This window comes from Pleurodeles waltl, chromosome 10 (genome assembly GCF_031143425.1).
Source record: "Pleurodeles waltl isolate 20211129_DDA chromosome 10, aPleWal1.hap1.20221129, whole genome shotgun sequence".
Taxonomy (NCBI): domain Eukaryota; kingdom Metazoa; phylum Chordata; class Amphibia; order Caudata; family Salamandridae; genus Pleurodeles; species Pleurodeles waltl.
Genome location: NC_090449.1, coordinates 598709588 through 598737217, shown reverse-complemented (window position 1 = coordinate 598737217; position 27630 = coordinate 598709588). Strand labels below are relative to the sequence as shown.

General features: G+C 46.2%; 1 long non-coding RNA gene across 1 annotated transcript in view; it reads left to right on the top strand.

The window, feature by feature from the left end:
- LOC138261737 (uncharacterized) overlaps window positions 1–22847 on the top strand; it is a 62455-nt gene extending 39608 nt beyond the window's left edge. The window contains exons 3-4 of the long non-coding RNA XR_011199143.1: window positions 17463–17553; window positions 17929–22847. This is a non-coding gene — a long non-coding RNA (uncharacterized lncRNA). The remainder of the gene's footprint in view (window positions 1–17462; window positions 17554–17928) is intronic.
- The last annotated feature ends 4783 nt before the right edge of the window (window positions 22848–27630 follow it).

The window sequence follows — 27630 nt, the reverse complement described above, 5'->3', positions numbered from 1 at the left end:
CAGGACGGTCTCACTGAGAAGCGTGGGAGTCCACCCGCGTAGCTGTCTTCAGTAACGTCTGCTCACCCGGTGGCTGTCTTGTGCTGATGGATACCTTCTTATCTGCTCGCACGAGTCCTCAGTAGTGTCGCTCTTCTTCCTTCCGCTTGCGCACCTGTGATGGAGTCGATCTGTGGTGTGACCGGTCTGTCACACTCTTCTCTTCTTCTCGTCCTTTTTGTTGGTGTGGCATCGTGCCACGCTCTCTCCTCCTTGGTGTGGAATTGTGCCACAGGTTGCATGCTGCGTCACATGAACTTTCCTCTGCACCTCTGCCGGTGCATCCTGCTCTTCGTCGTCGATGTGGCATCGTGCCACGGGTCGCATGCTGCGTCACATGGACCTATCGCTGCACCTCTGCCGGTGCATCTTGCTCTGTTGCAGCCTCTCGCAGGCTGAGTCCTTGATCCACTCTTCTGGTAGACCTCTCGCCGGTCTGTTCCGGGATCTTATTGGTGGACCGCTCCCTAACTGGAGGGTCATCATCCTCTTCCTCCGCATCTTCTCTTGAGGACGCCACTCTTGTGCCTCGAGACTGCGCTGTCCCAGCACTTGCTCCTGCGTCAACGGTCAACGATGGGCCAACGGTGACCATCTTCTGTTGCTGTGTGGCCGGCTGGCACGGCCTCTTATCCCGGGTGTTACGTGATATGAATTTGAAAGATTAAATGTAAAATAGCGCTTAGAAGTCACTAGCGGTCAAAAGGTTACTTGAGGTTGTGAGGGACCGGTGCAGATCCAAAGTTCAGGCAACCGCGATGGAGGGCATGCTGGCTACAGAACCCATGCAGGGTGCCCTGAAACAGTACCTTTGATGGAGCAAAGCGTCAACGTCAAGGGCATGGTGTGTTGGTTTCGATCTGCACAGTCAGGTAGATGTGTCAGCACCAAGTCTCATAGTCGGGACTCACGTCAACGTCAAATTCCATTGAAGTGAATGTAGTCAATCATCATAGAGCCACGCAGAGCATCATCGTCCAGCCATGCAAGCTGTGAGTCTACTGTCGTTGAGCAGCCTCTGCGTCAAAAGAGCAATGTGGCAGAATTTCTCACACACTCGAAAGAATGCGTTGAGTTTTGTGGAAATCAGCTGCAGAACCCACTTCTGAGGCCCGAGGACTGGATGGGGCACTTCAGAGAAGGGTAGGACTCACAGCTGGCAGAGTCCAACAGCACCAGGAGTGTTGCAGGCAGTCTTTGATGTCCCTGACACTGCAGAAGAACAGGAGGCAAGCCAGCAAGTCTTCGGAGTCACCCTGGGATCAGCAAGATGGGTCCAGTCCTTGCCCCCGGAGGGCAGAGATCAGCAGGCAGCCAGCCAGCTCTGCAAAGCAGAGAAGCAGTTCCTTAAAACAGTGAGTCCAGACAAAGTGGCAATCCTGACAGCACAGCAGTTTTTACTCCAGCAAAGTTCTTTCCAAACCCAGTAGTGTATTGATTTGCCAGGGTCAGAGCCCAAGTACTTATACCCAAAAGTGCCTTTCAAGTGGAGGTGACTTCCAAAGGAGCTCCTTGAAGTGAACAGATCCTCCTTTCATCCCAAACCGGCTTCACTATGGAGGCATCTTCACAATGGTGAAGGAGTGTCGCCCCACTGGCTAAGAGCCAGCAGCTGAAAAATAAAACAATATTTTGTTTTATTTTTCAGTGGCTGGCTCAGCTGAGTCAGCGTGTGAAGGGAGGGTTGGGGCTGGGCAATGGGAGGATGGGGGGCAGGAGGAGTGGAGTGAGTGCACTAAGTGCGCAGGTCAGTTTGGCCGGCCATCTTAGGCCGGCCAAATAAACATAATCGCTTAGGTTTCTCCAACCCAGCTGTGTTGCACAGCTGGGTTGGAGAAACTGCACAGACTCCAACATAGTGTCCAAGCCGCTCAACCCAATCCTGGTGCATCTCTCATGGTAGATATAGCATGAGAGCAACAACAGGATTGTGTGGGGGAACCTGTGCTGGTGTCTAAGGACTGCTGGGACACCATCAGAAGAGGAGCACGGCGGCATATGTAGTTGAGTGTCCTGTGTTGTGGCTGTCTGGAAGGAATGCACAGATGTAGCTGTCACTAAGCTGAGTCAAGACATGTACTGGAGACAGGCTGTCAGGCACACAGAGCAGTAAGACCAGAGAAAGGCCCACTTTTTAAAAGTGGCATTTCTAAAATAGTAATATTAAATCCAACTTCACCAGTGAAGAGGATTTATCATTACCATTCCAATGAAATGAAACATGATGCAGCTACTCCTTTCTGATCAGGAATTACATCTTAAAAGTATATTAAGGAATTCCTATTGCTGGCCTTTGAGAGAAGTAGGCCTCACAGTAGTAGAAAACAAATTTGGGAGATTTTTACAATCAGGACATGCAAAACTTAAAAGTACATGTCCTGTCTTTTACTGACATGGCACCCTGCCCCATGGGCTACTTAGGAGTGACTTATATCTAACAAAAGGGGATTTTAAGACATGGCAAGAAGCTACAAATGCTAAGCCGAAGTGGCAGTGAAACTGCAAACACAGGCCCTGCAGTGGCAGGCCTGAGACATGTTTTCAGGGCTACTTCAGTGGGTTGTACAATCAGTGCTGCAGGCCTACTAGTAGCATTTAATTTACAGGCCCTGGGTACATGGTATACCACTTTACAAGGGACTTACAAGTAAATTAAATATGTCAGTTGTTGATACACCAATGTTACCATGTTTAGAGGAGAAGCATATGCACTTTAACACTGGTTAGCAGTGGTAAAGTGCTGAGTCCTAATGCCAACAAAAAGATACAGCAAAAGTCTGGGGTAAGACCACCCTAAGGATGTCAGGTCTAATGCCAGCGATCAGTAGACAGAGACAAGATGAGAGCTGCTCTGTGGCACTTCTCAATAGAGGAGGATGAGGCGGAAGGACCATCAACAGGAGGCATTCAGAGGGCGTATGTAGTCGATGAGGAGGATAACAATGAGGTATTCACAGTCTCCTTTGCCGGGAGAGAGGGCAACTGGAAGAGGGCACCACTGATGTGCATGGTGAAAATCAGAGGTGGATTTGTGAGGGCCCTAATCGACACAGGGGCCTCTGCTGAGGTAATGGAGGCGCTGCAGTTTAGGAGGTTGGTGACTCGCCCCAAACTAGCACCCATGAGAGCGAGAATCTACACATATGGAGGCATAGGGCCATTGCACTTTAAGGGTGTTGTGGAAGCAGTGGTATTGAGTGAAGAAAGATCAATGTAAGACCAATATCACATCGCAGAAGGAGACACTGGCATGCTGCTAGGATGCCCCACAGGAGAAGATCTGGCGCTTGTTTTCTTTGCACGACAGATCCATGAGTCCCACGCTGTCACTATCATGCTGGAGTTCCCTCAATTGTTCAAGGAGCTTGGGAGGCTAATACATCGATGAAACTGTGAGACTCACAGCACTTCAGCACAGGAGGGTCCCATTCCACCTACGGCCTCTAGTGGAAAAAGAACGGTAGAACCTGGAACAGCAAAGGGTAATTGAGATGGTCACCAGCCCAACACCATGGGTGTCACCCCTTGTAATCGCACCAAAACCCAAACAACCAGGAGCAATCTGACTGTGCATGGATATGTGACTCCTCAATAAAGACATTGGAGGGAGCGACACATTAGCCCCATGGCAGATGACATTGTGACGGACCTGAACGGAGCCCAGTGGTTCTCTAAACTGGATTTAAATGCTGGGTACCATCAGCTGGAACTAGAACTTGGCAGTCAGTATATCACAAACTTCTCAACCCACATAGGTCTTCAATGGTATTGGAGATTAAATTTTGGGATATCATCGGCAGAAGAGGTGTTTCAGAACACCATTCACAAAACCCTCCCTGACTAAGTGGGCATCCTAAATATATAACAGATTACATCTTGATATTCTCTAATACTCTAAAGGAACACCACGTGAGGCTCAGAGCCACACACCAACGACTGGCAGACTGTGGGTTAAAGCTCCATTGAAAAAAATGCACTTTCTATGAAAACTGTGTAGGGTTCTTCAGGTACATATTCTCAAGGGAAGGACTGCGAGTCAACCCAAAGAAAGTGGAGGTAAGAATATCGACGTCCATCCCCCCAAATGCCACTGAAGTGCAGAGCTTTCTTGGCATGACTACATAAGGTGGCTGATTCCTCCTGAACATAGCCACACTGTCCGAGCCACTTAGAATATTGATGAGAGCCAACGTCCAGTGGGAATGGAGCTCACATGCTGATTTGGCCTTCAGCCAAGTGAAAGAGACACTATTGGTGGATGCTACCAATGCATAATGCTATCCGAAGTGCCAGACAGAACTAGTGGTTAATGTAAGGCAGATGGGGCTAGTAGCTGCCCTGCTACAGGAAAGGAGTGAAGGGTCTTGGATTCCGGTTGCGTACCCAGCGGAGCATAATCAGACACAGAGACAAGTTAGGCACAAATAGAGCATGATGCATTGGCTTTCAGGTGAGCTGGCTGCCATTTTCACATATACCTCATGGGCAACAGTTCTAGGTCTTCACCGACTATAAGCCGTTGTTGTACTATTTGCAAGAACATCTCAACACACCCCGCATCAAGTGGTGGCCAGTGCAGCTGCAACCCTACCCGTTCTGTGCCTTGCACCGCACTGAGGTCTACAACCGGCAGTTTACCTGTCGCAACATCCGCAAGGAGAATTCAGGCCTGACACGGCCAAAGAGCACAAAGAGGCAGAGGGGTTTGTAAGGATGGTGGTACAAAATGCATGTTGAAGGCCGATATCCATCACAGAAGGCACGGGCAACCCTTTCTGATGTGAGCCTGTCTAAAGTCCAGGAAGCACTCCTGAGGCAACACTGGTGCAAGATCCTGGATGGATCCAGATCACTGACAGACATCAAACAAAGAACAATGAGCCAGCTTTGGAAAGTAAGAGACGTACTGGGCACCAGTGAGGAAGGCCTGCTATTCAGAGGAAGACATTTTGTAAGTCCCCAGATCCTCCGAGCCAGAGTTGTTGATTTAGATCATCAGGGCAACATGGGGTGGTAAAAACCAAGGTCAGATTGAGAGAGAAGGTGTGGTTCTCCAGCATGGACATCTTGGTGGATGAAAAAGTGTGGGTTGCCATTCATGCGCGATAATGAGCGGGGACCCACCAACGGCACCGATCATTATGGAGGAACTATATCTGCAGCCGTGGTCCCAGATGAGAACGGACTTTGGGAGTTTCTTGGATGGTCGGCTCACTGTATGATAGACTTCCATACCAAGTACCCGGTGGTTGAAGTTGTACAATCCACTGCGTCTTCCAAGGTAAAGCCAGCATTGGAGAAGGTGTTCGCTTATGCTGGGGTTCCCGGACAAGATGAAAACAGACAGCGGACCCCCATTCCAGAGGCATGAATTCAAGGACTATCTGTGATCACTGAACATCAAACACTAAAATGTGACCTCCCTCAGTGGCCCCAGGCCAACTGCAAGGTAGAGCACTTCATGTATACACTGAATAGAGTGCTCCACATAGGTGTGGACAACGATAAAGACTTGAAGTGTTGCCTCCACAGGTTCTTGCAAGCATACTGTCAAACTCCTCCCAGCAGGACAAACTGTGCACTGATGGACTTATTGATGCAAAGGGCTAATAGAGTCAGCATCCTAACAAGGCCTCAGTGGCAACCTGCTACGCTGGATATACAGGCTGCTCAAGAGAGAAGGAGACACTGTCATAATGCGAGACCGCCACCCAGAGTGGAAGTTTCACACACCTTTTGAGAAAGGGGTTTGGAAAGTTGTGGGCATCCAAGGGGCTATGGTCATTGTCCGGTGAGACCACACTACTATTGCCCGCAATGTGTCCTGGTTAAAATGAAAGAGGCCCCGGTTGGGGACAGGGAAGAGACCCAAGAGAGAGAGGACGAAGGAATCACCTTTGAGGCAGCGGTGCCCAGCAGCACTCTGAAGGCACCCCAGAGGTCACCATTACTCCATCCATCCGAAGTGAGCACAGAACAATCTCACATTGTCACCCTAACGACTGGGAGGTGAGATGGAGAAAGCCGAAGGCAACGGAATGGTCTTCACCCCAACCCAGCATCAAGTCAGAGACTGTGAGATTATGTGTGTACGGAATAAACAATTGGATTATGTTTAGTTAATAATAAAAATTAGAAGGGACATAGAATGCCACCCGTCATCTACTATACTTTGTTGCACCCTAGTCATCCTGAGGGCTAGGCACAGCCCAAGGTTTTATATAAAGTGAGGAGCGATCGGTTGAGGTCACTCCTCGTGTCAAGCCAGTAGACTGCGTATGTAATTATAAAGCGTCCAAGTGGGCACGGCATGCTCCCCCTGCATGCTCCCAATCCCTAACTGACAGCTACCATAAGAATCAATAAGAACACAACTGTTGGGAATGGCCCTTTCTGCAGGGTCTGCCCCAAACTTTTGCCTTCCTCCTCCTCATTTTCTGACCTTGTTTTTATTGGCAGGGTCACCTGACTGGTGATGCCTGTGTTGGATGGGTGTGGGGGTGTGTGTAAAGCCAGCCCTCAGCCGAACGGCTGGTGGAACACTAGAACGTGTCCAGCAGGACACTACATCCCTCCCAAACTATATTGAGGAACAACACAACAAAGTCCAACCTGTGGGAGAGAAACAAAGACAGAAAATATATACGGAGTCTCTTCAGGTGGTCCGTCTGACCTGCGGCATGGAACAAGTGCAGCTGGGCACGCGGCATCACAGCACGCCTCCATTGTTCAACTAGACTGAGCTGGACACGAACAGCAGTGCAGATGACATCCGGATACTTCAGTCGGTTGTCCACAACCTCACAGTTCACTGGGGATTGTCGGTGTGGTCTGGGCTCAAGTTGTCAAAGACTATGTACAACTTCTGATGCGGGTGCATCTGGAGTCCACTGTACACAGTTCTGAAAGGCATTCCGACTCTGGGGATGGCACACTTCCTAAGGTTGCAGATGACGTGACAACCTGGTGTATCTGGATGTCCAGCGGCGGCAGGCTTCCCTCTTGTGCCAGAACTCCATCGAACAGGAGTCTCCTCGAGGTCCTTTGGCAGGCTGCCACGGGACTGTGTGGACTGTGCCGGCCTATCACAGGCCAAGTGAAAACGTCGCTAGGGAAGAGCCTACAGGACCTCATCCTAATCAAACATGGAGCCACGAGGGTGGTTGACGCAGGGTCAGTCTGCTCAGGCCATCAGGATTCAGGTGGTCTGGCCATAGTGCAACAGTCTTTGGATGACCAGTCTCTGTATGTGACCTCTGTGCTTCCCGATGCCTGTCGTGGAGCTGCCTCAGATGCATCTCTTGTGGCGAGATTCCTCTCTCACTGGCTTTCCCTGGAGGCCCTTGCCCCTGGATTGCCACAGGACTGCGTGGGCTGTGCGGGCCAACGTAGGCTGTGCCAAAGGAGTCACACTGAACTCCCAACAGGGCCATGTCCAAGTCTTGTGCAACCCCAAGGGTGGATGGTCCAAATGGTCTGGTCTGCTCTCACCAGCAGGTGTCTGGTTCACGGGGCTCATGGCAGGTGTTCAGGTGGTTAGTTTCCACGTTGCTAGAGATGCCTGGTCAGGGTCGGTTCTTGTTGCTGACTCTGGCTTCACCCGGGTGGTGCTGTGCTCCTTCGGTGGTTGGGTGATGCACCTCATCAAGATGATGATCTTTTTTTCATCATTCTGCAGATCAAAGAGGTGGTGGTGGTGTCTTCGCCGGTGAAAGGATCACTTGAGGGACTTTGTGGCCACTGGCTGATCTTGCCTGGCTTGTGCAGTTGGCGACAGGGATGCCATCGCAGCCAAGCAGCTGGTGACAAGTGGCAGGACGGTCTCACTGAGAAGCGTGGGAGTCCACCCGCGTAGCTGTCTTCAGTAACGTCTGCTCACCCGGTGGCTGTCTTGTGCTGATGGATACCTTCTTATCTGCTCGCACGAGTCCTCAGTAGTGTCGCTCTTCTTCCTTCCGCTTGCGCACCTGTGATGGAGTCGATCTGTGGTGTGACCGGTCTGTCACACTCTTCTCTTCTTCTCGTCCTTTTTGTTGGTGTGGCATCGTGCCACGCTCTCTCCTCCTTGGTGTGGAATTGTGCCACAGGTTGCATGCTGCGTCACATGAACTTTCCTCTGCACCTCTGCCGGTGCATCCTGCTCTTCGTCGTCGATGTGGCATCGTGCCACGGGTCGCATGCTGCGTCACATGGACCTATCGCTGCACCTCTGCCGGTGCATCTTGCTCTGTTGCAGCCTCTCGCAGGCTGAGTCCTTGATCCACTCTTCTGGTAGACCTCTCGCCGGTCTGTTCCGGGATCTTATTGGTGGACCGCTCCCTAACTGGAGGGTCATCATCCTCTTCCTCCGCATCTTCTCTTGAGGACGCCACTCTTGTGCCTCGAGACTGCGCTGTCCCAGCACTTGCTCCTGCGTCAACGGTCAACGATGGGCCAACGGTGACCATCTTCTGTTGCTGTGTGGCCGGCTGGCACGGCCTCTTATCCCGGGTGTTACGTGATATGAATTTGTAAAGATTAAATGTAAAATAGCGCTTAGAAGTCACTAGCGGTCAAAAGGTTACTTGAGGTTGTGAGGGACCGGTGCAGATCCAAAGTTCAGGCAACCGCGATGGAGGGCATGCTGGCTACAGAACCCATGCAGGGTGCCCTGAAACAGTACCTTTGATGGAGCAAAGCGTCAACGTCAAGGGCATGGTGTGTTGGTTTCGATCTGCACAGTCAGGTAGATGTGTCAGCACCAAGTCTCATAGTCGGGACTCACGTCAACGTCAAATTCCATTGAAGTGAATGTAGTCAATCATCATAGAGCCACGCAGAGCATCATCGTCCAGCCATGCAAGCTGTGAGTCTACTGTCGTTGAGCAGCCTCTGCGTCAAAAGAGCAATGTGGCAGAATTTCTCACACACTCGAAAGAATGCGTTGAGTTTTGTGGAAATCAGCTGCAGAACCCACTTCTGAGGCCCGAGGACTGGATGGGGCACTTCAGAGAAGGGTAGGACTCACAGCTGGCAGAGTCCAACAGCACCAGGAGTGTTGCAGGCAGTCTTTGATGTCCCTGACACTGCAGAAGAACAGGAGGCAAGCCAGCAAGTCTTCGGAGTCACCCTGGGATCAGCAAGATGGGTCCAGTCCTTGCCCCCGGAGGGCAGAGATCAGCAGGCAGCCAGCCAGCTCTGCAAAGCAGAGAAGCAGTTCCTTAAAACAGTGAGTCCAGACAAAGTGGCAATCCTGACAGCACAGCAGTTTTTACTCCAGCAAAGTTCTTTCCAAACCCAGTAGTGTATTGATTTGCCAGGGTCAGAGCCCAAGTACTTATACCCAAAAGTGCCTTTCAAGTGGAGGTGACTTCCAAAGGAGCTCCTTGAAGTGAACAGATCCTCCTTTCATCCCAAACCGGCTTCACTATGGAGGCATCTTCACAATGGTGAAGGAGTGTCGCCCCACTGGCTAAGAGCCAGCAGCTGAAAAATAAAACAATATTTTGTTTTATTTTTCAGTGGCTGGCTCAGCTGAGTCAGCGTGTGAAGGGAGGGTTGGGGCTGGGCAATGGGAGGATGGGGGGCAGGAGGAGTGGAGTGAGTGCACTAAGTGCGCAGGTCAGTTTGGCCGGCCATCTTAGGCCGGCCAAATAAACATAATCGCTTAGGTTTCTCCAACCCAGCTGTGTTGCACAGCTGGGTTGGAGAAACTGCACAGACTCCAACATAGTGTCCAAGCCGCTCAACCCAATCCTGGTGCATCTCTCATGGTAGATATAGCATGAGAGCAACAACAGGATTGTGTGGGGGAACCTGTGCTGGTGTCTAAGGACTGCTGGGACACCATCAGAAGAGGAGCACGGCGGCATATGTAGTTGAGTGTCCTGTGTTGTGGCTGTCTGGAAGGAATGCACAGATGTAGCTGTCACTAAGCTGAGTCAAGACATGTACTGGAGACAGGCTGTCAGGCACACAGAGCAGTAAGACCAGAGAAAGGCCCACTTTTTAAAAGTGGCATTTCTAAAATAGTAATATTAAATCCAACTTCACCAGTGAAGAGGATTTATCATTACCATTCCAATGAAATGAAACATGATGCAGCTACTCCTTTCTGATCAGGAATTACATCTTAAAAGTATATTAAGGAATTCCTATTGCTGGCCTTTGAGAGAAGTAGGCCTCACAGTAGTAGAAAACAAATTTGGGAGATTTTTACAATCAGGACATGCAAAACTTAAAAGTACATGTCCTGTCTTTTACTGACATGGCACCCTGCCCCATGGGCTACTTAGGAGTGACTTATATCTAACAAAAGGGGATTTTAAGACATGGCAAGAAGCTACAAATGCTAAGCCGAAGTGGCAGTGAAACTGCAAACACAGGCCCTGCAGTGGCAGGCCTGAGACATGTTTTCAGGGCTACTTCAGTGGGTTGTACAATCAGTGCTGCAGGCCTATTAGTAGCATTTAATTTACAGGCCCTGGGTACATGGTATACCACTTTACAAGGGACTTACAAGTAAATTAAATATGTCAGTTGTTGATACACCAATGTTACCATGTTTAGAGGAGAAGCATATGCACTTTAACACTGGTTAGCAGTGGTAAAGTGCTGAGTCCTAATGCCAACAAAAAGATACAGCAAAAGTCTGGGGTAAGACCACCCTAAGGATGTCAGGTCTAATGCCAGCGATCAGTAGACAGAGACAAGATGAGAGCTGCTCTGTGGCACTTCTCAATAGAGGAGGATGAGGCGGAAGGACCATCAACAGGAGGCATTCAGAGGGCGTATGTAGTCGATGAGGAGGATAACAATGAGGTATTCACAGTCTCCTTTGCCGGGAGAGAGGGCAACTGGAAGAGGGCACCACTGATGTGCATGGTGAAAATCAGAGGTGGATTTGTGAGGGCCCTAATCGACACAGGGGCCTCTGCTGAGGTAATGGAGGCGCTGCAGTTTAGGAGGTTGGTGACTCGCCCCAAACTAGCACCCATGAGAGCGAGAATCTACACATATGGAGGCATAGGGCCATTGCACTTTAAGGGTGTTGTGGAAGCAGTGGTATTGAGTGAAGAAAGATCAATGTAAGACCAATATCACATCGCAGAAGGAGACACTGGCATGCTGCTAGGATGCCCCACAGGAGAAGATCTGGCGCTTGTTTTCTTTGCACGACAGATCCATGAGTCCCACGCTGTCACTATCATGCTGGAGTTCCCTCAATTGTTCAAGGAGCTTGGGAGGCTAATACATCGATGAAACTGTGAGACTCACAGCACTTCAGCACAGGAGGGTCCCATTCCACCTACGGCCTCTAGTGGAAAAAGAACGGTAGAACCTGGAACAGCAAAGGGTAATTGAGATGGTCACCAGCCCAACACCATGGGTGTCACCCCTTGTAATCGCACCAAAACCCAAACAACCAGGAGCAATCTGACTGTGCATGGATATGTGACTCCTCAATAAAGACATTGGAGGGAGCGACACATTAGCCCCATGGCAGATGACATTGTGACGGACCTGAACGGAGCCCAGTGGTTCTCTAAACTGGATTTAAATGCTGGGTACCATCAGCTGGAACTAGAACTTGGCAGTCAGTATATCACAAACTTCTCAACCCACATAGGTCTTCAATGGTATTGGAGATTAAATTTTGGGATATCATCGGCAGAAGAGGTGTTTCAGAACACCATTCACAAAACCCTCCCTGACTTAGTGGGCATCCTAAATATATAACAGATTACATCTTGATATTCTCTAATACTCTAAAGGAACACCACGTGAGGCTCAGAGCCACACACCAACGACTGGCAGACTGTGGGTTAAAGCTCCATTGAAAAAAATGCACTTTCTATGAAAACTGTGTAGGGTTCTTCAGGTACATATTCTCAAGGGAAGGACTGCGAGTCAACCCAAAGAAAGTGGAGGTAAGAATATCGACGTCCATCCCCCCAAATGCCACTGAAGTGCAGAGCTTTCTTGGCATGACTACATAAGGTGGCTGATTCCTCCTGAACATAGCCACACTGTCCGAGCCACTTAGAATATTGATGAGAGCCAACGTCCAGTGGGAATGGAGCTCACATGCTGATTTGGCCTTCAGCCAAGTGAAAGAGACACTATTGGTGGATGCTACCATGGCATAATGCTATCCGAAGTGCCAGACAGAACTAGTGGTTAATGTAAGGCAGATGGGGCTAGTAGCTGCCCTGCTACAGGAAAGGAGTGAAGGGTCTTGGATTCCGGTTGCGTACCCAGCGGAGCATAATCAGACACAGAGACAAGTTAGGCACAAATAGAGCATGATGCATTGGCTTTCAGGTGAGCTGGCTGCCATTTTCACATATACCTCATGGGCAACAGTTCTAGGTCTTCACCGACTATAAGCCGTTGTTGTACTATTTGCAAGAACATCTCAACACACCCCGCATCAAGTGGTGGCCAGTGCAGCTGCAACCCTACCCGTTCTGTGCCTTGCACCGCACTGAGGTCTACAACCGGCAGTTTACCTGTCGCAACATCCGCAAGGAGAATTCAGGCCTGACACGGCCAAAGAGCACAAAGAGGCAGAGGGGTTTGTAAGGATGGTGGTACAAAATGCATGTTGAAGGCCGATATCCATCACAGAAGGCACGGGCAACCCTTTCTGATGTGAGCCTGTCTAAAGTCCAGGAAGCACTCCTGAGGCAACACTGGTGCAAGATCCTGGATGGATCCAGATCACTGACAGACATCAAACAAAGAACAATGAGCCAGCTTTGGAAAGTAAGAGACGTACTGGGCACCAGTGAGGAAGGCCTGCTATTCAGAGGAAGACATTTTGTAAGTCCCCAGATCCTCCGAGCCAGAGTTGTTGATTTAGATCATCAGGGCAACATGGGGTGGTAAAAACCAAGGTCAGATTGAGAGAGAAGGTGTGGTTCTCCAGCATGGACATCTTGGTGGATGAAAAAGTGTGGGTTGCCATTCATGCGCGATAATGAGCGGGGACCCACCAACGGCACCGATCATTATGGAGGAACTATATCTGCAGCCGTGGTCCCAGATGAGAACGGACTTTGGGAGTTTCTTGGATGGTCGGCTCACTGTATGATAGACTTCCATACCAAGTACCCGGTGGTTGAAGTTGTACAATCCACTGCGTCTTCCAAGGTAAAGCCAGCATTGGAGAAGGTGTTCGCTTATGCTGGGGTTCCCGGACAAGATGAAAACAGACAGCGGACCCCCATTCCAGAGGCATGAATTCAAGGACTATCTGTGATCACTGAACATCAAACACTAAAATGTGACCTCCCTCAGTGGCCCCAGGCCAACTGCAAGGTAGAGCACTTCATGTATACACTGAATAGAGTGCTCCACATAGGTGTGGACAACGATAAAGACTTGAAGTGTTGCCTCCACAGGTTCTTGCAAGCATACTGTCAAACTCCTCCCAGCAGGACAAACTGTGCACTGATGGACTTATTGATGCAAAGGGCTAATAGAGTCAGCATCCTAACAAGGCCTCAGTGGCAACCTGCTACGCTGGATATACAGGCTGCTCAAGAGAGAAGGAGACACTGTCATAATGCGAGACCGCCACCCAGAGTGGAAGTTTCACACACCTTTTGAGAAAGGGGTTTGGAAAGTTGTGGGCATCCAAGGGGCTATGGTCATTGTCCGGTGAGACCACACTACTATTGCCCGCAATGTGTCCTGGTTAAAATGAAAGAGGCCCCGGTTGGGGACAGGGAAGAGACCCAAGAGAGAGAGGACGAAGGAATCACCTTTGAGGCAGCGGTGCCCAGCAGCACTCAGAAGGCACCCCAGAGGTCACCATTACTCCATCCATCCGAAGTGAGCACAGAACAATCTCACATTGTCACCCTAACGACTGGGAGGTGAGATGGAGAAAGCCGAAGGCAACGGAATGGTCTTCACCCCAACCCAGCATCAAGTCAGAGACTGTGAGATTATGTGTGTACGGAATAAACAATTGGATTATGTTTAGTTAATAATAAAAATTAGAAGGGACATAGAATGCCACCCGTCATCTACTATACTTTGTTGCACCCTAGTCATCCTGAGGGCTAGGCACAGCCCAAGGTTTTATATAAAGTGAGGAGCGATCGGTTGAGGTCACTCCTCGTGTCAAGCCAGTAGACTGCGTATGTAATTATAAAGCGTCCAAGTGGGCACGGCATGCTCCCCCTGCATGCTCCCAATCCCTAACTGACAGCTACCATAAGAATCAATAAGAACACAACTGTTGGGAATGGCCCTTTCTGCAGGGTCTGCCCCAAACTTTTGCCTTCCTCCTCCTCATTTTCTGACCTTGTTTTTGTTGGTTTTAGGATTCTGGGCAATTAACCACTGCTGACCTGTGCTGAAGTGCAGGTGCTCTATACTCTAAACATGGTAACATTGGCTTCTTCAAAACTGGCATATTAAATTTACTTGTAGGTCCCTAGTTCAGTGCACTATATGTGTCCAGGGCTGTAAATTAAATGCTACTAGTAGGACTGCCGCACTGATTGTGCTACCCTGCTATTTCGACTGGCAAGTGTACCCACTGGCCCGGCCCAAACCTCCCGTTTTATTACATGTAAGTCACCCCTTAGGTAGGCCCTAGTTAGCACCAAGGGTAGGGTGCACTGTATTTAAAACGTTGGGCATGTACTTTTAAGTTTAACATGTCCAGATAGTGAAAAACTCTTAAATTCATTTTTTTGTAATGAAAGGCCTATCACTCCCATAGGATAACATTGGGATTAACATAAACACCTTTTAAGTGTAATTTCAAGTTGGGACGAGGTAGACATATGGAGTTTGGTGTCCCTGGACTCATAATTTAAAATCCCAATTTATGGTGAAGTCAGATTTTAAATTGTTAGTCTGAAAATACCACTTTTAGAAAGTTTGCATTTTCTTACTTTAACCATTCTGTGCCTCTGCCTGTTCCAAACTTCAAAAAGCGATGCATTGCCCCTGAAGGCAGCAAAAAAGATTAGGCATTGTATCACTGATGGCTGTGCAGCGGCTACCCAATGACAGTGGATTCACCTTCTGTGCAGCCCAACGATGAGGCTCTGCGCGGCCTGCCCACAACACATTTCATCCACCTCTACAGAGCTCAACGACGATGCAGTGCCCAGAGAGCTGTAAAAATATTCAAACATTGTCTGCTCACCGTTGACGCATTGCTCAATAAAAAGTACTGTTCAGTGGACACTGCATGGGTTCTGAAGCTGGCCTAGCTCCATCATGGTTGGCCTGGATTTTGGATCTGCCTTGGTCCCTTGCAACCTCAGTAACCTTTTAACCGCTATTGACTTCTAAACACAGTTTTCACATTTGATCTTTAAAAATTCATACCTCAACTTCTGCTGATTGGATTCAGATAAATATTCTCTATTTTTCTAAACAGGTATTGAGTCTTTTTGTGGAGGCTCTCGCTGTGTTACTGTAATTAAGTGTTGCACAAATACTTTACACATTGCCTCTTAAGTTAAGCCTGACTGCTCTGTGTGAAGTTACCAGGGGGGTGAGCAAAGGTTAATTTAGAGTGTGTATTTGACTTACCCAGGATAGGATTGTGGTCCCTCTTGGACAGGTTGCATTCCTCTGCCCGTTAGAGACCCAATTTCTAAAACAACCCATATCCGGCTTGTGAAAAGCGACAAAACTTTAGAGGTAGGTGTTTGCGAGCAACTGTCAGTGAAGACAGCACGTGGCCTGTTGACAAAATTGTGCCCGGGCTGCCTGCCTGGAGAGTCTCCTGACTTGATGCTTTGGTGGAACTAGGTGAGGTGCCGCTGCGTCACAACACTGATACTGCACCTGCACTGAGGATGATCCACAGAGTTATCTGTGAGAGGTGTGTCAGAAGTTGGAGCTTCAACGTGCTGGGGGTCCAGATGATCAATAAATATCCAGGTCTGCCACAAGGGCCAGACTGGGACACAAAATAGGCCCAGGCACCAAAAAACATGGGCACAATTAGTGATTTAGATAGCTAAAAAAGTAGCCCATCTTTGCAAATTGACAGTTTTGAACTTGTAAAGATATGCTGTGTAAGTGTTATACAATATATATAAAACAGCATGAATTTGAGCTTGCTACTGGCAAAGTTTGTTTTTATATTCTCTAAATTGACAGTAGAAACCATCCCAGAGACTGTAAAAGAGGTCCACAAACAGCCAACAAACTGGCCCACACACTGACCTCTCAGACCAGTCTGTTGGGGCACTTCCGGATTGCCATGCAGACCAGTCTGACACTGACTAGTGCTTTGAGGTGCGTAGCCTGGGTCTAAGACCCAGCAATTATTAAAACTAACTTTGAAACTGGTCCCTCAACTTTATAGGCAAAACAATGATTGTTTCCCCAATAGATGATTCTGGAAATCCTTAATTTCTTGACTCCTAGGCACCCCCCCCCCAATGTTAAGTCCTTTTCTTAGATGTTTGGGGGTTTTCATGCTTACACCTTTATAATGTGTTGTCCACAAAAGATATCTCTGCCAAATATGTGTCCTTTTGCCAACATTCTGAGGGTTCTATAGGCACCCAGGGATTGTAGTTTTCCCTGGATGGAATAAAAAAAAGAGTCAAACATAGCTAAAGTTTGTGTTTTTGGCAAAAATTAGAAAAACCTGCTCTGCAAGAAAGCCTGTTTGTTTTTTTTCAAATGGTACAAATTAAAGGTTTGCTTTACCAGGATCACCATCTTCAAATCTTTCAGGAACACGAAGGGTTGTATCAAACACATTGTTACCACAGTTTTATGTATTTTTCTAAGAGGTAATCTACTTTTCCTAATTATTGAGGTTTCAACCTACTTACAGTTTGTGCTAGAAACAGGTGTAAAACACATGGGTGATCCAAAAAGCTATACATTTCTGAAAAGCAGAAACAATTCAGAATATATAAGGGATCATTTATGTAGATTCCACAACACTTTTCCAAAGAAACTAAACGTTGAAATAAAAAATAATGAAAATGAGTACCAGAAAATAGCAATTAGTGACAATGTTTTCCTCTGTAATTTTTAGTTATGATGGCCGATTCACAAAAACAATACATAATTACGTCTGTAAGACTCTTCTGGTCACACAGCTATGAAGGTTTTCAAAAAGCATGGCAAACCCAGAGCCCACAACTGAGCTGCAGCTTATAACAATTTTTCATCATGTCTCAACCATGCAGCAATACAAATAGTAAAATCAAATGAATGAAGAAGTGATAGGAAGGAACTGTGTGTATTTCTGAAATGTGTACATGGCATTGAGTTTAGAAACAGTGATTATTTGGGGTTATCTATACTGTCATAATTTCAGAGGGCATTTTACAAAATGTGTTCCTTCAGTCCGAGGGGCAAGTGGAAAGCTGCTTGAATTTACTCTATTTCTTTCTAGTGTACCTTGATTTTAATGGTCCTTCCCTCAATTTTATTCCACTCAGTATTTGTTCCTTTGTACTCACCGCTGCGCCTCGTGGCATCATATGCACCCTGAGTACCATTGTATCCATCTGGCATTTATTGCAGCCAATGGTAAGCACCCATTTCAGACATTACACGGTACATCACTCTGGCTCTGTTGCACTTGAACATGCTTGGGTCTAGTCACGTCCTATTTTTTTGCCATATTGGGTCCCTCACACTCTTTGGTGCTACGGTCTACTAGAACCCTCATGTGAAGTTACAATTTAATGTTATGCCTATTGTACTGCATCCCCGAGTTTTTAAATCTTTGCATTAACACAGTTTATTTTAACATCACTCATTCTATGCCACTACTGCATGACACTTTATCATGCATGTGTGCTTCTTTGGCTCACTTTTCTAAGACTACACATAGATTTATTTTCACGAAAATATGAGTGTATATGACCCTGTGATTGTTCTTTTTCAATTTCTCCTTTAAAGCACATGCCCTTAACGAAAGTCCTGAAGAGGCCTAGAATCACAAGGCTGAAACGTGTGGAACCCTAGCCAATGCTGGCCCCTGTGGAGTGCTCCTGACCAGCAGAACACCATACCGTTAGGTGTGCATGTTATGACACACATTAGGATTTGGTTTTACCAAAGAAGTGCCGGTCCTCTGAGAACTGCGCACACATAAGCTGCCACTAGCAGGGGAAATCCCAAACAGAAGCGTATCTCAGCCGTCCTTGACATTGATGTCCTGGGGAAAAGATGTGCAGTGGACCTCTGCGCCCTGGGCGTTCTCTTCTACCATATAAGTAACAGAGATCCATGCAAGAAATTGGACTCTATTTTATTTGCAAGCCAATATACCATTAAGGTCTTTCAAATCAAGGTGGTCTCTTTGGTCTCTCACTAACCAATTACAAAAAGCAATCCAAAAGGTTCACTGAAACTTAATTCCAACTACTTGAACTGACTCCTGCCATGAAAAAGATGAGAAACCACACTGAATTCACGCAGGGAATGATTCGATATTTGGAATGCCGAACAGAAGATATTGAAGGGCGACAGTAATGAACATCCTAAGGCAAGTAGGGGGTCAGAACAAGATCAAGAAATTGTTAAGAAGAAAACTAGCTCCAATTGGTCTATCAAGCTTTTTCAAAAGGAAGCACAGGGTGCCCCCTGCGATGGCCGGAATGCTGCCCAGAATCGTGGTTGCAAAGTTATTGAACTACCAAAACCAATACCTGCTTCTGCAGCCCACTTGAAGTTCTGGGCCAATCGTAACTGAAAACACCAAAGTTCTTCAGTTGCTGAATTTCACAGGGACAGTACAGCAATAAAGTGTCTCGTTCTGAGTTGTGAAAGTAAAACCAAACAAGCCATAACTACGTAATATGTTGATGTTTCCAGCAAAATTGGAGATCTTGAATAAAGGCAAATCTGTCTTATTCACTGACCCAAAAGAACCATGGAGTTGGACCGAGTGCTGGGGAACATCCAATGAAAAACAACCAACCAGGTTCCCAGATCACAACACAGAAGATGGCAGAATAGATTAACGCATGGGATAGCAGACAAACCCACTAATATGCAACCGAACAAAGACCAGGGGTAGTGGTAGCAACTGCATCTACATTTACTTTCTTACCATGCCCAACTGGTCTCATTGATACAGAGAGGGCCACGCAAGAATCAGAATACAATTCTAGTGCCTCTGAAGCTAAGGAAGGCAGCATACCTTTACTGAAAGGAATCCAACCAGAAGCGGAACTGACAAACAAACATTAAATATGTAAACTCAACTTATATCTGTTGGGATTGATGCCCAGTCTCAAAACAAGTTCTTAGATTTGGCAATGTTTGGCAATGTTGCTGACTAAAAGATAAAATGCAATGAATTGAAGGTCTTTACGAGCACCCAGCATTGTTGTATGGAGGCCCGACCTTCTTAAATTGGTAATGGCAGAGGGTGAGGTTGGCAAGTTATATTTGTGAAAAGCTGACAAGCTTGCAAGGAAACAATAACACTGAGTTGGGCACTTATTGCTTGATCTTGCATCCAGATCAGATGACAGGCTACCAAGAATACACTAACAAGACGTTATCCTTATGACCCCTACAGACCACAAAACAGCCTTGCTATACCACTGATGAGCCTGAAACTATAAAGAGTTGCATATGACACTGAACTGTACTTTCAAGATAAGATAAATACAGCTTAAACTGAAACTAATGACTCAGCAAGTTTGTCACAAAAAAATGAAAGCTGATATTTTAAAGAAGATATACACTGTTATAATATTATGAACTATGTGTTCCACTCATCTAGCTAGGATAGCAGGGAAAAATATTTGTGGCATGGTGAATGTGATGTGTAGTTATGCTATGGATTTATTAATGCTTTGAACGAGCCTATTGACTGATTCAGGAATACATTTTCGTAACAAATGCAATTAAATGTATCACACGTTCAGATGAATTTTCACTTACTCAAAATAACATTAATTTGTTTCACATTGAAAAGACTAATTGAGGTTAGCAAGTGAAAACTTAAAAAAACACAGTAAATTCACTTTGTAATAATGCCACAAGGCCAGGATGAAAAGATTTTTGCTGAGCCACTAGTACTTGTCACCCCAGGCAAATATCTGTGTGTACCAGGGTATAAGGCTGGTTCTGACAACTGCAATACTCAGTCCTGCAGCAAGGCTACACGTTTTTACAAAACAATAGTAACCACTAAACAGATGAGCCTGAGTGCTGAGGCGAATCCTTATACCCATCAAAACCCTTGGTAGTAAAAGTGACAGATGGTAAATCCACTGTCAAGCTTCTGTTCTGAGTTCTGCTGCCTGGTAGAAGGCATGACTTCCAGACTATAAAATATAAACCTATTACGCTACTCTTAGTTCATGCCCACTTTCGATCCACAAATATTTCACAATATGGCACATCTTTCTATGATGATGACGTTTTTGATTTTTTTGCGCCCCAAACCTGACACCGCGATATTGGGAGAGCCACAATCTTATATGGGCTTTGGGGAGCTAAAGCTCTGGTTATTGATACACCCAGAATTTCGTGTGTGTTGTGTGTGACTGTAGGGTGCGCCCGTGTTGTTTATGGGGAAATATGCTAAACTCTGATATTTTGGGGGGTGTTTTAAGCCGCACTGGTTGCTGTGGTTAAGTGTCCCATGCACGTCTATGCCTCTTTCAGAATCCAGCAAAGTAGCAGGATGTTTGGGGGGTTCAAAGCATGGTCCAGTCCTCCCGGGTTCATCATAATATAACTGACCTTGTAAGGGTGAGACCATAAACAGCTCTTAGCCCTTCCTCGAAAGTAGTCCAGAGGCTTCAGCAGCCTCATTACACCCATTTTTCACTGATAGGTTCAAGCAAAGCAAGAGGTAAACATCCCTTTTTGTATACATAGGCCCAGATTTATGGTGGCCTACCGCCATTCCAATGCCACATTAGCATAATTTTTTTTTACGTTAATGCGGCGTTGGAAGGGCAAAACCGCTGGGCGGACTTACAAAGTGGCACAAAGCTTGCATTAAAAAGAGGCTCCCATTGTGTTCAATGGGCCTCTGGGTGCTTTGCAGGCTTAACGTTCAAATCTTTGATGCTAGTCCTGCAAAGCGCTGGACTAGTGTAAAGAATTATGACGCTAGTCCCCCTGACTACCGCCATGGTGTGCCGTATTTTAAATATGGCGCACACATGGTAGTGTTAGAGGGGCGCTAACGGGCGCAAGAAAAGTGGCGCTGCACTAGGTGCAGCACCACTTTTTATAAATCTGGGCCATAGTTTTGTAATTGGGTTACTCGTCAGAAGGAAGCAGTCTCTGTAATTTTGCATGATTTGCTGCTTTAGTTACAGTGGTCAAATACCCAACAGCGTATAGGTGCAGGTGCTGACAGACAGCCTTTGCCAACTCTTCTAGTGAGGAGGAGGAGCAAGTACTAAATTTCACACAGTCTGGTCACACAATGACTGGCTGCTTGCAAAAGTCATCCTCGAAGATAGCATGGTAGATGTAGTGCAAAACAGACTGTATACTCACATTTTCATGCTATGTGCTGATAGGTTCCAGCCGTGAGTCATGGTAGATCGTGTAACACTTACTTTGAATTTTGAAACAAAGCATGTGCATACCTGTAAGAATATCTGGTCAGTCTCGATGGCCTGTAATCCCTCATTCTCATATGCACGAGAAAGGCTAGTAATGCATAGGATACAACTGTCATGGAGAATATATGCAGATAGTCTTTGTTCTAGCAGGTGCTCTATACCAATATTCTAGTCCCCGACTTCATAAAGTACTTGAAAAACATGTGCTTGGGATATGTTTAAACTAGCCTTCAGGTTGTACGGGGGAAGTCATTGATACCTACAAGATGCTTTGAAGAACAGTTATGCAGCTAACACTTTGAAAATTGCACAGACCTTACAATTATACAATAAAATGAAATTGTGTGTATGAATATCTGTGTCTGCTTACATCTATAACACACATTAAGGAAATCTGACTGGTTCTCATAGTGTTGTTGGAGTCTAACTAAGCCAGGTAAACACCATCTAATAAAGAACAGATACAAGAAAAAATATGTTGTAAAATTAATCTCAAACAGAAAGAAGTAACCTTTTGAAAGCATAAAAGAAGAACAATATATAAAGTGAATAAAAAATCACACTGATTCGAGAATATCATAGTAGGAGTGGTGCACTATTCTAGGCAATTTCGAGAATTTACTGGCACAGCCTACAACAGATTCAAACATCAAAAGTATTCAACAGAGACAAAACCCATATGGACACAGACAACGAACTACCCAACCTCAAGATCTTCGCAGGTCACTTCCATTTAAACAAAAAAAAAATGACACTGACAGGACCTGGCACACCAGCCACCTTGCGTTTCTTCTTCTTCTTACTAAATTCAACATTTGAAGTGAACAGACCGAATTCAACTGCCTCTCCACAAATGTGATAAACCTACACAAATACCAAGAAAATATATAAGTGGTAACAGTATCTTCAAAGTACACATGCTAGAAGATCAAAGAGCCAATATGAACCAGTATTCTGGATACTACATGGCAAGTGCGCGTACCAAGGATCACACCAGAGAAATTGTGTATGGATTCTCTCGGACTATGTCAATACTCGTAAAAGAGCAGCTAACAGAGACTTAGCCCTACAACAGAAATCAGGGCATTGGATTTTCAAAGGGAAAGCTGAACAGCATCCAGGTAATGTTGATAACTCAACGCTTTCCTAATGGACTGAAAGTACATGTGCTAAGAAATTGGTTGACTTTGTTTGACATTGATCCATGACTTTAGTATGAACTGCTATTTGCTCTATGCTTGATATGCAATTTAAATAATAAAAATAAAAAAAGAATTTGGTTGGTTTGAACACCATGAATAATAATAATACAGTGGGATGAAGTTTCCATTACTAACTCATAAATATCACTCATGCAATATGATCAATTCATTTTATATTTAAACAACATCATGAACATTATCTTCTGTTGGCTTTTGACACATCAATTACTTAGACCAAGGTGTCACAGATACACTATATTTATAAATTATAACACATTAATACATCACTTTCTTAGTATATATCCGTTCCACCATCAACCATTAAATACAACCAAGTATATGACTTGCCTAGAGTCGAAGGAAATCTAATTGGTCTGCTATTTCGCGTACCAATAACATCCATAATATCAACTATGCCACCCACATGAACCCCCTAAGAACTACCCCTTTTCTGGGATCACTAATCTCATACTCCGGTCATATGTGTAACTCCGTACTAGGACTCTACATGTGTGCTCTATCGCAACGTTATGGAAGCATGTAGCATGCATATGAACAAATGACTAGACACAAACATATCAAGGTAAAATAAAATAAACAAAAATGCATATGCCAATAAAAGAATGCAGGCCGTTCCTTACTCAGAGTATCAACATATATTTATTTAGCAGATGAACAGACTTCACAAGTGGCACCATAAAAACAGATTCTGATTTTAAAAAGCAAAGCTTCATCGCACTCACTCGTATGCAAGAAAATAAAGGTTTTTTTCGTAACAACTTAAAGAAAAACATAATACAGGACAAAATACTATTATCATTTTTTTTCAACGACTTACTTCTGCAGAGATCCTGTGAAGAAAAAAAGTTATTACAAACACATATTGATTGTTGCCAATTATACGGTTTCTCCATACTGCAAGTGCAGTACTCTCCAAACAACAAAAAACATTGCAATGAAAAACAATGTTATGTTCTTTATTTTTAGAGCAGCCAACCAGTTTTTAAAGACCGCAAAGAAAACTTCACTACCCAGAATACTTGGACCAGCTATTCACAGAGTTTTTAAGTAGCCAATCACAGTCCATCAGTCAACACAGAGGCCCTAACTAACACAGTTTAGGCTATTTTCTTGCTGATCAGCCAGTTAACTCTTTCACTTGTCTTACTTGCAGTGGAGGTCAGAGGTTTACCCCGGCGTTTACTGCAAGCACCAACTCCTCCTGTGGTCGTGATACAAAAAGATATTTAATGTTGTGCAGCTGAATAATAGCAACTCGCCTAACTCATGCATGGCAATTTCATCTGGTTCCGTTTTTAAGTCAACCATGTAGGTATTCAGGAATTTGTAGATCACAGTTTACGTCATAGGCATTGTAAGCAAATGGCTCCCTGTTGCAGTTACCCCCCACGTTTTGCCTGATACTGATGCTGACTTGACTGAGAAGAGTGCTGGGACCCTGCTAACTAGGCCCCAGCACCAGTGTTCTTTCACCTAAAATGTACCATTGTTTCCACAACTGGCACACCCCTGGCACCCAGATAAGTCCCTTGTAAAAGGTACCAGTTGTACCAAAGGGCCCTGTGACCAGGGAAGGTCCCTAAGGGCTGCAGCATATGTTTTGCCACCCTAAGGGACCCCTCACCTAACACATGTACACTGCCATTGCAGATTGTGTGTGTTGGTGGGGAGAAAAAGGCAAAGTCGACATGGCACCCCCCTCAGGATGCCATGCACACAAAATACTGCCTGTGGCATAGGTAAGTCGCCCCTCTAGCCGGCCTTACAGCCCTAAGGCAGGGTGCACTATACCACAGGTGAGGGCATAGCTGCATAAGCAATATGCCCCTACAGTGTCTAAGTCTATTCTTAGACATTGTAAGAACAGTTGTGGCCATATTAAGTATATGGTCTCGGAGTTTGTCAAAAACGAACTCCACAGCTCCATAATGGCTACACTGAATACTGGGAAGCTTGGTATCAAACATCTCAGAATATTAAACCCACACTGATGCCAGTGTTGGATTTATTAAAAAATGCACACAGAGGGCATCTTAGAGATGCCCCCTGTATTTTACCCAATTGTTCAGTGCAGGACTGACTGGTCTGTGCCAGCCTGCTGCTGAGAGACGAGTTTCTGACCACATGTGATGAGGGCCTTTGTGCTCTCTGAGGACAGAAACAAAAGTCTGCTCTGGGTGGAGGTGCTTCACACCTCCCCCTGCAGGAACTGTAACATCTAGCAGTGAGCCTCAAAGGCTCAGGCTTCGTGTTACAATGCCCCAAGGCACTCCAGCTAGTGGAGATGACCGCCCCCTGGACACAGCCCCCACTTTTGGCGGCAAGTCCAGGGGAGATAATAAGAAAAACAAGGAGGAGTCACCCACCAGTCAGGACAGCCCCTAAGGTGTCCTGAGCTGAGGTGACCCCTGCCTTTAGAAATCCTCCATCTTGGTTTTGGAGGATTCCCCCAATAAGAATAGGGATGTGTCCCCCTCCCCTCAGGGAGGAGGCACAAGGAGGGTGTAGCCACCCTCAAGGACAGTAGCCATTGGCTATTGCCCTCCCAGACCTAAACACACCCCTAAATTCAGTATTTAGGGGCTCCCCAGAACCTAGGAAATTAGATTCCTGCAACCTGAAGATGAAGAAGGACAGCTGACCTGAAGCCCTGCAGAGAAGACGGAGACACCAACTGCTATGGCCCCAGCCCTACCGGCCTGTCTCCCCACTTCGAGAAAAACTGCAACAGCAACGCGCCCTCCAGGGGCCATCGACCTCTGAAGCCTCAGAGGACTACCCTGCATTTAAAAGGACCAAGAAACTCCCGAGGACAGCGGCCCTGTTCCACAGAAACTGCAACTTTGCAACAAAGAAGCAACTTTTAAAGACCAGACGTTTCCTGACGGAAGCGTGAGACTTTCCACTCTGCACCCGACACCCCCGTCTCGACCTGCGGAAAACTAACTCTACAGGGAGGACTCCCTGGCGACTGCGAGCCCGTGAGTAGCCAGAGTTGACCCCCCTGATCCCCCACAGCGACACCTGCAGAGGGAATCCAGACCCTCCCCCTGACCGCGACTGCCTGCTTCAAGGAACCCGACGCCTGGTAAAGACACTGCACCCGCAGCCCCCAGGACCTGAAGGAACCAAACTCCTTTGGTGGCCCTCTTCCTAGCCTATGTGGTGGCTACCCCGAGGAGCCCCCCCACTTGCCTGCATCGCTGAAGAGACCCCCAGGTCTCCCATTGAAACCTATTGCGAACCCGACGCCTGTTTGCACACTGTACCCGGCCCCCCCTGTGCCGCTGAGGGTGTACTTTCTGTGCCTGCTTGTGTCCCCCCTGGTGCCCTACAAAACCCCCCTGGTCTGCCCTCCGAAGTCACGGGTACTTACCTGCTGGCAGACTGGAACTGGGGCACCCCTATTTCCATTGAAGCCTATGTGTTTTGGGCACCACTTTGACCTGTGCACCTGACCGGCCCTGAGCTGCTGGTGTGGTAACTTTGGGGTTGCCTTGAACCCCAAAGGTGGGCTACCATGGACCCAACTTTGAACCCTGTAAGTGCTTTACTTACCTGTGAATCTAACAAATTCTTACCTCCTGTTGACTTTTGCACTGTGTCCATTTTTAAAATAGCTTATTGCCATTTTTGCCAAAACTGTACATGCTATTGTGATGATTCAAAGTTCCTAAGATACCTAAGTGAAATACCTTTCATTTAAAGTGTTGTTTGTAAATCTTGAACCTGTGGTTCATAAAATAAACGAAGAAAATATATGTTTCTATATAAAAACCTATTGGCCTGGAATTGTCTTTGAGTGTGTGTTCCTCATTTATTGCCTGTGTGTGTACAACAAATGCTTAACACTACCCTCTGATAAGCCTACTGCTCGACCACACTACCACAAAATAGAGCATTAGAATTATCTCTTTTTGCCACTATCTTACCTCTAAGGGGAACCCTTGGACTCTGTGCATGCTATTTCTTATTTTGAAATAGTACATACAGAGCCAACTTCCTACAGGCATGGTTTAAACATCTAATAATACAAAGTGTTGATGACTGGGATGGCAGCACCGGCAGCATAAGCCTAACATGGAACCATTAGGCAGCTGCTTTACAGCAATGTTCAGCGATTCTTTTAAACTGACTGTTCAATTATGTATACTTTACTCTCAGATGTTTCCCATATGCTATTTTAAATTTGTCCCACATTTTTACCCCAGCATCTCTTATATATATTCAAGTCTTGATAATAAAAAAGCTAATTTTCTTGTTCTGATTTGTTTACACATCAATATGCACCCCTCTGGTAACACTTGTGATTATTAAGGACATTTGTGCCTGTCTGTGCATCAGTTGTTTCCCCTTGCAAAACCCACAGCGGCGCCATGGTTTATAGCTGTTTGAGATGAAAATTGGGGGCAACTCAGCAATAGTTTTCAAAAATTAAATGCAGTGACAATTTAAGGATTGGAGAGTCTCTGGGCAAAATATATTTTGGCACCCTCTTTGGAGCAACTTTGAACTGATTACCTTTTCTTCGGGGCAGTCAATCCCCCATGATGCCAAATAATATTTAATTATACTTTCAGAATTGGCCAGAAGCTCCACATACCTGAAGAAGTTTGAACGAGTACTGATAAAGTCATTTATTTTTGAGTTTAGACCTAGATTTTAATACATGCAACAATAACATTTTACATGGAATTAAGGGCCATATGTACGAACACTTTTCCCCATAGACACAGAATGGGTAAAAACCTTTGCTACATCTGGCCCTTAGTGTTTAACCAGCTCATTACTCCCATTGTAAGAAAAAAAAATGCCAAAGGAGACTTGTTAAATGT